General features: G+C 42.7%; 1 protein-coding gene across 3 annotated transcripts in view; it reads left to right on the top strand.

Moving 5' to 3' along the window:
* The first annotated feature begins 12,971 nt into the window (after positions 1–12,971).
* The window catches only part of BTBD9 (BTB domain containing 9), a 418,007-nt gene continuing 417,549 nt past the window's right edge, over positions 12,972–13,429 (top strand). Inside the window, exon 1 of one of the 3 annotated variants that reach the window (XM_069564255.1) lies at positions 12,972–13,337. The gene's annotated coding sequence lies outside the window, so the exon portion shown is untranslated. The remainder of the gene's footprint in view (positions 13,338–13,429) is intronic. The other 2 variants (XM_069564254.1, XM_069564256.1) reach the window with 2 other exon arrangements.

Below are 13,429 nucleotides of genomic sequence, written 5' to 3'. Positions count from 1 at the left end.
GAATCTTGAGATGAGGTTATTTTGGATTATCTGGATGTGACCTAAATGCAACCATATGTGTCCTAAGAAGGAGACCGATGGAAATTTAATACAGAAGTGAAAAAGATGATGTGAAAATGACTGTGGGGATTGGTGTGATATGACTGTAAGCCAAGGAATGCTGTCTGCCACCATAAGTGGAAAATATAAGGAACATTTTCCTCTAACTATTCAAGTGAGTGTGGCTCTACCCATATGTTGATTTTAACTCAGCAACACTGATTTTGGACTTCTGGCCTCCAGAAGTCTAAGAGAATAGAATAAACATGTACTGTTTTAAGCCATCTTTCTGCTGCTGTAATTTTTACAGAAGCAATAGAAAGCTAATATGTAAGTTTAAAAAATTTCCCCCTTTTTAATATTTTTGATAAATATGATGTCATATTCTTATGGTACTCTAGAATAACTTTTTATCCCTCTTAATAATCAATTATATAAAAATAATATCAATTATATCTTCAAAGGTCAATATCTATAGATGACATCCTTTTCAATAACCAAGTAATAGTCCATAGTATGCTCAGTGGTAAAGAATCTGCCTGCCAATGCAGGAGACATAGGTTCAGTCAAGATCCCCTGGAGAAGGAAATGGCAATCCTCTTCAGTATTTTTGCTTGGGCAATCCCATGGACAAAGGAACCTACAAAGGGCTACAGTCTGTGAGGTCACAAAGAGTTGGATACAACTTAGTGATCAAACAACAACAACAGTCCATAGTATAGATGTTTTATAATTTATTTAAACATTCTAGACTTTCTAGTTTCCAGTTTCCCATTGTAAATAGTGCTGCAGGAAATGTATGTATGTGTTTTATATGTTGAAATTTTTTTTGAGGGGAGAGGACAGTAGACTCCTAATGAGGATCTATAGATAAGTATTAAATTTTAATAGAAGTCAACAGTTTACTTTCCAGGAAGGTTGTAACACTTCCCATCTGATTTGAATTTTCCTTTTTATGAGTGGCGATCACTGTTTTTTGCAATGCTTGTTTAATTCCTTTGCTCCTGTTTCCTTTAGATTATTTTCCTTAACTCGTGTGTCAATAGTCTTAGAAATATTTCTCGCCTTTTGATTGAACTGTGATTTTTACTCCCCTTTCATGATATCGGGAGAGAATTCTCCCCGTTCTTGCCCACTCACATCTAAAGAAGCCTGAGAACCTAAAATACTTTCCTCTCTATGCCTTAATCAAGAAATCACCTGGAAGTTCCTCTAGTATTTTAGAACAGATATCTCTCCCTTATCTCTCATTCTAAATTTATCATTGTCTGCCTGATGGCTCTCAATGGCTTCATTTGCACAGACACTGAAAGAATATACATACTATCAGTTAGTATGGGTGAGGTTACACTGCAGAAACAAATGATCCCCCAAATCTCAGTGGCTTACAAGATTTCTCTCTCCCTCTCACTGCATATCCACCGACTCTCTCAGCCTCAGCTAACAGTGCAGCTGCACAACAGGTGACTCCTGGTGCCAGTGGGATCAACGGCTTCTCCAAGAGCTGCCTTTATTGAGAGGTACACAAGGGGCCTTTCAGGCAGCTACCAGACTGAACATTATTCTTCCCGGATTCAGAAAGACGCACGTTTCCTTCAAGGCCACTGGCTTTCTAGTCTTTCTCTGGCATACTAACATCATACACAGATGTGACTCTGTGTGTCTGTCGTAATGCCCTACATCAGCCTCTAAAGAAAGAACCTTAAGCCTTGGATGAGATCTGTTTCAGGAAGAAGAGAAGGATGTTTAATTATCTCTGCAGGGTCAAACGTCCAGGTAATTAAGGATGTTCGTCCAGAAAACACTAACTCAGCATTCTGTTCTTGGTCGTTTTACCTTGGCTTCTTTCTCCAAACCAAGTAAATTTTCCCCGAAAGTTCATCCTAGTCCTTTATGTCTTTGCCATTCGCCACCCTGCTGTGTGTTTCTGGAGGTCTCATCTTGCTCGTAGTTTGATCACGGTGCTTCCTTTACCATCACGGGGTAATCGTTAGTGCGGCTCACGAGTGTCTGGTTCTCCGCTCTGGTCACATAGTAGCATGCGTGTCCAGACTTCTGTAAGGTTTGGTTCTGTGACTAATTCTGGCATGAATTGTCAGTAGAAGTGGTGACTATCACTTTGAGGGTAAAGAATTTAATTGCTAGTGTAAGCCTTATGCTGCTGCTGCTGCTAAGTCACTTCAGTTGTGTCCGACTCTGTGCGACCCCATAGACGGCAGCCCACCAGGCTCCCCATCCCTGGGATTCTCTAGGCAAGAATACTGGAGTGGGTTGCCATTTCCTTCTCCAATGCATGAAAGTGAAAAGTCAAAGTGAAGTCGCCCAGTTTCGCGACCCCATGGACTGCAGCCCACCAGGCTCCTCCGTCCATGGGATTTTCCAGGCAAGAGTACTGGAGTGGGGTGCCATTGCCTTCTCCAAGCCTTATATTTCAGGGTTATTTTTTGCTGTTGCATAGTATAGCCTATCTTGACTGAAACTATTACATACCTTTTTAGGTATTTAAAATATACATGACAAATTAGAGGCATTTAAAATAATATAAGTCTTCAGACACATAATGGGTAGAAAATGCTCCGTAACTCAAGGTACAAATGTAGTCCCAACACTCGTGTCGCTCTAACTCAAATTTAAATTGTTTCAAGCACCCAGATGCCGATTAGGTAGGAAGTTCAGAATCACTTTGTTGAGCTATTCCCACTTACCCTACATTGATTTTTCTCAGTGTAGTTTATACACCCTGTGTATCAAATCACCTGGGTTATTTGTTAAAAATAGACTCCCACATTACCCATCAAATTGGAATCTGGCAGGACTCAAGGTGGCCCCATGTCATTCTTTTGTCTATTTGTTGTTTGCACGGGGTCTCGGCTGCTGCATGCGGGCTTTCTCTAGCTGCAGCAAGAGGGCGCTGCACTCTAATTGCAGCGCACGGGCTTCTCACAGCAGTGGCTTCTCTTGTTGCCAAGCAGGGGCTCACGTGGGCTTCATTAGTTGTGGTGGGTGGGCTCAATAGTTGTGGCGCACTGGGCTGAGTTGCCTTGTGGTATACAGGATGTTAGTTCCTGGACCAGGGATCAAGCCAGTGTTCCCTGCGTTGGCAGGCCGATTCTTATCCACTGGATTACCAGGGAAGTCCCTCTTAATGCATTCTTAATGCATACTTCACACATGACCTTTCTTAGGCTGAAATCACCTTGCTCTACCTCATGGTTCCCACACAACTGCTGCTGCTGCTGCTAAGTTGCTTCAGTCGTGGCCGACTCTGTGCGACCCCATAGACGGTAGCCCACTAGGCTCCCCCGTCCCTGGGATTCTCCAGGCACACAACTTCTAGAGCAGCATTATCCAATAGGACCTTCTTCATTGATAGAAATGTACTTTACATGTACTGTCTAATATAGTAACCACTAACCTCACTCAGCTCCTCAGGGGTGACTAGTATGACTGAGGAACTGATGTTTTAATTCAACTTAAATAGCCACATGTAGCTAGAAGCTACCGCATTAGACAGCACAGTTCTGGACTGTTAGCCCTTGAGAGCAGGAACTGTATCTTCAGTCTCTGCATCTTCTTGTTGCCTGACACAGAATAACCCAGTAAAGAAAAACTGAAATACAGCTACACTACTCCCATTTATTTTTTGAGTTTCCTGGTATATTAAGAAAAGAAATGCCAAAACAGGATTACAAAAGTGTTTTCTGGACATTCTAAATCTTTACTTACAAAGCAGCTTTATTGTCCTTTCTCAAGATAAACACAGGATTAAAATACTAAATCATAGACACATTGGTGTCTGAGAACAATACCTAATAGTCATGGGGGTACTCAATTACCTTTCTACCTTTGATTTAGCAAATATAAAATATGTATTAAGACAGTGATGAATCTTGCTTAGGATCTTTCCATGTACCTTCAGTTGAAGTGTATGTATACAGATATGTACACCAGTGTATACAAATCAGATCACTAATACATTAGATAGAAAAGGGTTTAAAACAAAGAATATGCTTTAGATATAGGACAGCGAATTCTTTACATCATGGCCTACTAGAACACTGTACTGAGAAAGGCTATGAGAAAAGTGGTTGGAGATTTTGGGACTTGAAGTATCTCATTTATGACTGTCAGCCATTCCTTTATCTGTTAATACCTCCCTCAGAAGAACAAAAGCAGAGTTAAAAGTGACATTCTTTAGATTTACAATAATATTAAAACTTCTTTGAAAATAATGTATTGTTCTGGTTGTTTAGTTAGTGTAAAACCCTGGACACGTTATGAACAAAATATTCTTATCAGCATGGAAGGGTTCATAGTTTTTATTTATTTTTTACTGGAGGGTAATTGCTTTACAATGGTCTATTGGTTTCTGCCAGACAGCAACATGAATCAGCAATAAGTATACATGCATCCCTTCTCTAGTCTCCCTCCCCCGCCCCCATCCCACCCGTCTCGGTCATCACAGAGGCCAGGCTGAGCTCCCTTTGTGGTGCAGCAGCTCCTCACTAGTTATCTGTTTTACGCGTGGTAGTACACATAGTCCCACCCTCTCCCCCCCCCGCCCCGGCTGTGCCCACAAGTCTGTTCTCTATGTCTGCATCTCCGTTCCTGCCCTGAAAACATGCTTATAAGCACCATTTTCTAGATGCCATATATATGCGTTAACATATGATATTTGTTTTTCTATTTCTGACTTCCCTCTGTATAACAGGCTCTAGAGTCTTCCCAATTCAAAAAGACACACGTACCCCTGTGTTCACTGCAGCACCGTTTATAAGCCAGGACAGGGAAGCAACCTAGATATCCATTGACGGGCGAGTGGGTAAAGATGTAGTGCATGCATACCACGGAATGTTACTCAGCATAAAAAGGAACAAATTTGGGTCCATAAGTTTTAACTCTTGCCTGAAGTAAGGATTCAGTTCAGTTCAGTCACTCAGTCGTGTCCAACTCTTGGTGACCCCACGGACTGCAGTACGCCAGCGTTCCCTGTCCATCACCAACCCAGAGCTTACTCAAACTCATGTCCATTGAATTGGTGATGCCATCCAACCATCTAAAAGGCAGTCTTTATTAAGCATAAGTATCACTCATTGCCCTAGCTTTTCTATGATCAACCTGAGTAGCCCAGGGCAATTATACACACAATCCAGAAAATTACAGATAAATCTGAGTAAGAGAAAATCCAAATTTAAATAGAAGATAAGGACCAGGGAATAAATTAGAACACAGATGCATAGGCCACGGTTCCTATGCAAGCACTAAAGCTGAGCTAAGAATGGACTTGGAGCTTCATGACAGGGAAAGTGAAGAGAAACATATCTAGTTATATTACCTACTTGCCTGTGAGGAAAACACATCACTTACTCAAGGGTAACCAGCATTTCCTGACACTTGGCTCTGAAAGAAAATTCTCCTGTGGGGTTTTCCATAAGGGACATAAATACTGAGTGCACGATAGCTCTGCAGCAAATGCAACAGTGTGCTTTGCAGAACTGTTTCTTTTAGAAGTCCTTAATGTATGCAGAAGCTGCAGTATTCAAAAGATAAGTCCGTAAAACACTCCTGGTAAGGGGGTGAGGAATATTTCTGTGTGTATGAGCTCAGGACAACATGGTCAGGGATGCAGTTTTCTGATGGACCAGCTAATACCCAGGCTGACTAAAAGCAAATACATATTGTTCAGTAATCTGATCAGCAGATGGTGGGTGGGTGACAGCCTTTTGTGCACAGTGAGTCATCCCCTTGAGATTTTCACCTAAATAAGAACATTCCTCTCTTCATGGGGATGGACAGAGGGAGCACCTGAAGGCAGTCTAGAATTTTCTTTAAAAAACACACAAAAAATACAAACCCAGTTCTTCAAAATAAGAAGGAAGGAAGGATTCAAGTTTGTGAAGTTCTATCTAACAGAGCAGAGGGTCTGCAAACTCACAGACAAGTCATTTGTTTTTTTAACCCATGTTCACATTAGTTACCAATATTAAGAGATGAATAAATTAAAAACCTGGCAACCCAAGATGCTCACATACCACTCAGCAACAATCTGCCGGCTGGGGATAGAGCGTTTGCCCACTCTTTAGGCATCTGAACTGTTGGAGGATGAAGATTTGGATTGAAAAATGTTCAAAGAAGAAATTATCAGCTGTTCACTCTGGCTATAGAAAAATCTGAATAATACTCCCATGAAATGTGTGGCTTTTAGCAAAGTATCAATAACTGGTCAGTAAATCTACCTGGAAGAATTCCTTGTAAAACACACCTTTAAGTAAAGAAATGAATCTGGAATTGAGTTACTGGATCTAAGTCAGTTAAGTTGCAAGACACGTACCAAAATACCTATTTTAGTTTTAGAATAAGTGATCTTCATCCATTTCTGATAAATGCTAAACCACAAAATCAGCTGTACATTAAGGTTAATTATAATAAAATATCAGCATTAAGGAAGATGACTGACTTTCTTATCTCTAAAGCAAGGCAGAATATGTTCAAATAATCCAAAAGTGGTTTCAAGTTATTTAGATATGTTAAAAATAAGGAGGGTCACAACTTGCCTGTTTTATGCTACTTGAAATACTTTCTGATTTGTCTGAACACCAATTCTATTGATCTGGACTTTCGAGATCACAGAAGTGCTGGTTTCATAGGGACTAGGATTCTACATTGAATAAATGGAAGTTAATCGGAAACTACTTCTTGTCCACAGATTCAAAGTCTGAGAAAGCATGCAAAGATGCAACCTTTCTTTTAAAAACAAGGTTTACTTTTTCTAATTATAAAACAAATGTATAATATCAATAATCTAGAAAATGCAGAAGAATTTAGATTTTCCCCAGCTTTTAATTTTGAAAATTTTCAAACCAACAGAATGTAGACATGCAAGTCAAGAGTCCTTCCAGTTACTAATGCTGAGCCACAAATTTCTCAGAGCTTCTTGGCAGTCAGAGTGAAATGAGAAAACAGCCAGTTATGTAATACACATCACCTATAATCAGAAAACATATCAGTTCCTCAAGGGTAGTCAATCGTTCCATGGCATTTGGCTGAGAGTGAAAAATTCTCTTATGGTCTTTTAATGAGGGATACACAGCAATATCATACACAATAAGCCTATAATTACTGCACTAGAGAGTTCTTTAAAGTATGTCTAGAACCTCTCAATGTTAGCAGAGGATGCATGATATGAAGGAAGGCAGCAGTCTGGGGGTTAAGGGCATGGGCTCTAGAACCCAACTATCTCGGTTTGCATCCGTCTCCATCACTATTGTGTTACCTTGAGTAAATTACTTAATCTTTCTATGCCTTAGTTTCCTGAATTATAAAGCACTGTGATTAATAATATCACCTGCCTCAAAGGGTTATTATGAAACTTAAGTGATTTAATACCCAGAACGACCTAAAACTGTACCTGGCCCACAGGAAGCCAGGTCATCATCAGTATTACAGTAAATGCTAAAGTAAAGGAGTGCATAGTATGTAACAGTGGGCTTCCCTGGTGGCTCAGTGGCGAAGAACCTGCCTGCCAATGCAGGAGACACAGATCTGATCCCGGGGTCGGGAAGATCCCCTGGAATAGGAAATGGCAACCCACTCCAGTATTCTTGCCTGGGAAATCCCATGGACAGAGGAGCCTGGTGGGTTACAGTCCACGTGGTCACAAAGAGTCAGACACAACTTAGCAACCAAACAACACCATGATGTAATAATACAGAGAAAGGACACTTAGACTAAATAATGGCCAGAGGAAAGGTTTCCTAAAGAGAGGATGCCTGGTCGATTACATAACTGCTGTTAGCAAGACCCTGGCCCAGTTACTTAAACTTTGTATTCTTACCTGCTAAAACAGAGATCTAATATCAGTTTTGATACAATAAGCTGAAGTTTGTGAGAGTTAAATGAGATAGTATATGAGGATTAGATGAGCAAATGGAACAGTGTGTCATGTATAACAGATAAATATTTTCACTTAAATCTGGTGGAAAAGTAAATAAATTACTCTTGCATTCAATTTTTACACGTCTGTTTCTCCAATTAAACGGTATACTTAAGTTCAGAAGTAATTGTATATAAATATTCATTCCAATCACAACAAAGCTATCTAGAAGTAATGTTAAATGATCAGTGGTGGATTAGCACAATTCCTCTTTCTTTTTTTTGTTTTAAATCACCATGGAAATGCCTTATGGTTCTGGTTATGTCATTTCTGAGGGACACTGTCCCCCTGAGAGTAGGTAAATGTAACACGTTGATTTCCATTTGGCAAAAATTATTGCTCCCTCATCTGTATTACTTTTTATATCCCTCATGTCACTTCATACAGAATTCTAATATGGTATGTAGTATACTGTGTCATGACCCAGATAATCACGATGGTGTGATCACTCACCTAGAGCCAGACATCCTGGAATGTGAAGTCAAGTGGGCCTTAGAAAGCGTCACTGTGAACAAAACTAGTGGAGGTGATGGAATTCCAGTTGAGCTGTTTCAAATCCTGAAAGATGATGCTGTGAAAGTGCTGCACTCAATATGCCAGCAAATTTGGAAAACTCAGCAGTGGCCACAGGACTGGAAAAGGTCAGTTTTCATTCCAATCCCAAAGAAAGGCAATGCCAAAGACTGCTCGAAGTACCACACAATTGCACTCATCTCACACGCTAGTAAAGTAATGCTCAAAATTCTCCAAGCCAGGCTTCAGCAATATGCGAACTGTGAACTTCCAGATGTTCAAGCTGGTTTTAGAAAAGGCAGGGGAACAAATTGCCAACATCCGCTGGATCATGGAAAAAGCAAGAGAGTTCCAGAACAAACATCTATTTCTGCTTTATTGACTATGCCAAAGCTTCTGACTGTGCAGATCACAATAAACTGTGGAAAATTCTGAAAGAGATGGGAATAGCAGACTACCTGACCTGCCTCTTGAGAAACCTATATGCAGGTCAGGAAGCAACAGTTAGATCTGGACATGGAACAACAGACTGGTTCCAAATAGGAAAAGGAGTATATCAAAGCTGTATATTGTCACCCTGCTTATTTAACTTCTATGCAGAGTACATCATGAGAAACGCTGGACTGGAAGAAACACAAGCTGGAATCAAGATTGCCAGGAGAAATATCAATAACCTCAGATATGCAGATGACACCACCCTTGTGGCAGAAAGTGAAGAGGAACTAAAAAGCCTCTTGATGAAAGTGAAAGAGGAGAGTGAAAAAGTTGGCTTAAAGCTCAACATTCAGAAAACGAAGATCATGGCATCCGGTCCCATCACTTCATGGGAAATAGCTGGGGAAACAGTGGAAACAGTGTCAGACTTTATTTTTTTGAGCTCCAAAATCACTGCAGATGGTGATTGCAGCCATGAAATTAAAAGACACTTACTCCTTGGAAGGAAGTTATGACCAACCTAGATAGCATATTCAAAAGCAGAGACATTACTTTGCCAACAAAGATCGGTCTAGTCAAGGCTATGGTTTTTCCAGTGGTCATGTATGGATGTGAGAGTTGGACTGTGAAGAAGGCTGAGTGCCGAAGAATTGATGCTTTTGAACTGGTGTTGGAGAAGACTCTTGAGAGTCCCTTGGACTGCAAGGAGATCCAACCAGTCCATTCTAAAGGAGATCAGCCCTGGGTGTTCTTTGGAAGGACTGATGCTAAAGCTCAAACTCGAATACTTTGGCCACCTGATGCGAAGAGTTGACTCATTAGAAAAGACTGTGATGCTGGGAGGGATTGGGGGCAGGAGGAGAAGGGGATGACAGAGGATGAGATGGCTGGATGGCATCACTGACTCGATGCACATGAGTTTGGATGAACTCTGGGAGTTGGTGATGGACAGGGAGGCCTGGCGTGCTGGGATTCATGGGGTTGCAAAGAGTCAGACACGACTGAGCACCTGAACTGAACTGAACTTACTGATACTGTGTTAGAGTCACAGTTCATTCAATTTATACCTTGATTTGTTTAAAAAAGAACTATGGCAATTAGTTACCTACTTTTATGTTTATCTTCCTTCCAAAACTGTGAGTTTCTTGAGTAACTGTATCATATCCATATCCATAGTTTCTGGTCATAAGCTGAAACATAACATACTGATTTTCACTGTGTGGTGAAATGAGGATTTGAAGTGTGCTGTTATAAGCAAATAAGTCTAATATAAAGTTAAGGGGACTCTCTGGGAATCTATGTGAAGATCACAGACATCTCCTTTGGTATATGGGAAACCAAAGTGTGGAATAGTTAAGTGATTTGCCAAAGGTTACTTAGCTAGTTAACGGCCAGAACCAAGACTGGAATCTCAAACTCTCATCAACTAGTCCAGATGGCAACCCACTATAATGACCTGCCTTTCAGACCCCAACAGTTTAGTATGTATCTCTACTACCTCACTCAGCTGCAGCTGTTGCTCACCAATCACTCTAGTGTTGCTAATCCAGTCAGTGCTTTCCAGCCCTTCATATGCTTGCCCTGTTTGTGGTCTCTGACTCTGCTGAAACCATCTTGCAATTCTTTCCCACCTGAGCCTCAGAGGCACTACACTCACCTAGTTCTTTTATCTCTCTGGCCATTCTTCCTCAGACTTCGTGCGCTTCCATTCATCTGCCACAGCCTTAGTGCTTCCTGGGGATCTATCCTTGGTCCTCTTTATCGTTTCTTCTGTGTTTTGATTGATCTCATCCAACCTCTGGACTTAAATGACCAAATTATAAATTAACATCCTCTAAATTTATTTTAACTCAACTTGTCTCCTCACTGACAAATCTGTGTAATTCAACTGTTGATTGGATTTTTATTTCCCTCTGGATGTGAAGGTTCCCTCCATTAAGTCACAGTCACATTGCAGTCATCTCTGAAAGAATCTAATCAATTGCATTCTTTAAATGAAAGAGAATGTAGCAGGGGACCAACAATCATCTTTATTATGGAATGTATTCATTTCCTATTGCTGTTTTAACAACTTACTACAGAGTTGGTGGCTTAAAACAACATAGATCAGAAATCTAAAAATCGAGGCATTGGGAGGGCTGTGTTCTCTCTAGGGCTCTGGGGAAGAATCTTTCCTTGCCTCTTCCAGCTTCCAGAGGCCGCCTGCATTCCTTGGCTCCATCTTCAAAGCTGGCAGTGCAGATTCTTATCCTCTTTCTCTCTGACCTCTGCTTCCATCCTCATCTCTCACTCTCTGACTCTGACCCTCCTGCCTCCAGCCCAGCCAGATAATCCAAGATAATCTCCCCATCACAGATCCTTAATATAACCCATCTGCAGGACTTCCCTGGGTGGTCCAGAGGTTAAGACTTCATGCTCCCAGTGCAGGGGGAGCAGGTTTAATCCCTGGAACTAAATCCTGAGTGATGTGTGGTGCAGCCAAAACAAACAAACAAAAACCCAAACCAAAATAGCAAAACAAAAAAAAAAGCAACTAAACAAACAAACAAAACCCTTCAAAGTCCCTTTTGGCACGTAAGTAACATTCACAGGTTTTGGAGATAAGGGCATGAAAATCTTTCAGGACCTGTAATTCTGTATACTACAACTGAAAAAACTGGAATTGAATATTACCTGTGGACAGAGAGCTTCCTAAAGCGAAACTCTTGAATTAACTCTGCAGCTCCGGACCAAGCACCCTCAACCCCACCCCCAGGCTTCACTCCTGATGAATCCGAGAAGTACACAAAGATAGTTCCCTGATGGAAGCTTTCCTTAAAGAGGGGGGAAAAAATGGATGGGCTACACATATTCAGTTTCTCCTTTCGAATTCACCAGTCAGGAAGCCACTGCTCCAGTGAGGAGTGAGCTAAGGCAGGTGCAGTGACATCTGTTAATAAAATATGTAATATGTGTATGAGTGTAGAATGTTTCCCCAACAAACATGCCCATTTTTTAATACATCATTGTGGCATGCATGCGTGCTGAGTCACTTCAGTCATGTTGGACTCTTTGTGACCCAATACACCATAGCCTGCTAGGCTCCTGGAGAATCCCACAGAATACATCATCATACCCCACAAATCCGATCTTCCTACTGGCGGTGTCATCAGCATTATACGATTTCCTGGATTACAAACTGGTGGATGACCCAGATTCATTTTTCTTCACTTCTTGTTAAATGTTTCCACCACCTACCCCAGACATTCTAGAAACTTGGCCTATTCATTTATCCCACAGTCAGTGCTGTCAATGCTACCACCTTAACAGTGCTCACATCTGTCCCTTCCTTTACATTTCCTCTGCCAAAACTTCGGTTAAGGCGCTGATCACTTCTTATCTGGGGTACAGCAGTGGCCTCATAACTGATCTCCCTGCCTCCAGTCTACTTTCACTTCCATACCTTTACTCAGGAAGCTTCCCTTGGCTGGAATTATGTCCTTTCTAGTCACTCTCTCCAAAGCCTCACACCCCGGACCTCCAGTAAGCCCAAGGGTCAAGCAGAACTGACCGTCCAACATTCCCGATAAGACTTGATAATAGGTTTCCCTGACTCCACAGTCTATGCTCTTAACTGCTCTTGCTTGACTGCCTTCCTTATAATAAAGATACTTTAAAGTCTAGTGAGCTTTATACTTTAAAACGCACTTTTGCATGCATTATTTTGTTTTAGCCGCACAATTCTACAACGTAGGTAAGACAAGTATTGTTATCCTCACTTATAAAACGAAGAAACAAGAGTCGGAGGAATCCAAGGCCGGGTCCAGCGCACGTTGCTGCGGAGTTAACGAGTGTCACTAGGCATTCTTTCACATTAACCTGCACTCAGCCCCAAAGGTCCCGGTTCCTGGAAAAGCCTTGCCGTACTTCGCAAAAGTAGCCGATGGGATCCGCTCCAGACGTGACAGCAGTCTGCAGACCCTGCCGTCTACCCTACAGGTGCCCGGGCGATCACGACGGGGACCACCCTGTTTGTAGTGACGCGATCGGTGACGCCATACAGTGACGTAAAGTGACGTAACGCACCGGGAGCCAGGTGCCGGCAGGGCAGCCACACCCTGGAGCCCTTTGATCCGGAAGGCAGCGTGTCGGGCGGCTGCGGGAAAACCGCAAAAGCCGCGGGACGCGACCTCCCGGCCCTGAACCAGTGTAACCGGCCGGCCAGCCGCCGATCGGTTGCTACGTGACGCAAGCGCGCAGAGGCGCGTGCGCGGCCACGGCGGTGTGCGTGAGAGCGGACGCGCGCCGCGGCGGCGGCGGCGGCGGCGAGGACGGAGGCGACGGCAGCGGCCGAGGGGGCGGCGGCTACGAGGAGGGTGCGGAGCGGGCGGAAGAGGTGTCCGTGCGGGCCGTGAGGTCGCAGAGGAACATCGTGGGGGTGAGTAGCCGCGGCCTCGCGGGGGAGGTGGGGCCCGGCCGCACCTGCTGCGCGGGCCCGGGGCGCGGGGACGCGCGCCCCTCCGAGCTCCT

The sequence above is a fragment of the Ovis canadensis genome, chromosome 20 (genome assembly GCF_042477335.2).
Source record: "Ovis canadensis isolate MfBH-ARS-UI-01 breed Bighorn chromosome 20, ARS-UI_OviCan_v2, whole genome shotgun sequence".
In the NCBI taxonomy this organism is placed as follows: domain Eukaryota; kingdom Metazoa; phylum Chordata; class Mammalia; order Artiodactyla; family Bovidae; genus Ovis; species Ovis canadensis.
The sequence above is the reverse complement of the archived record's forward strand: the minus strand, read 5'-3'. Positions and strand labels throughout refer to the sequence as shown.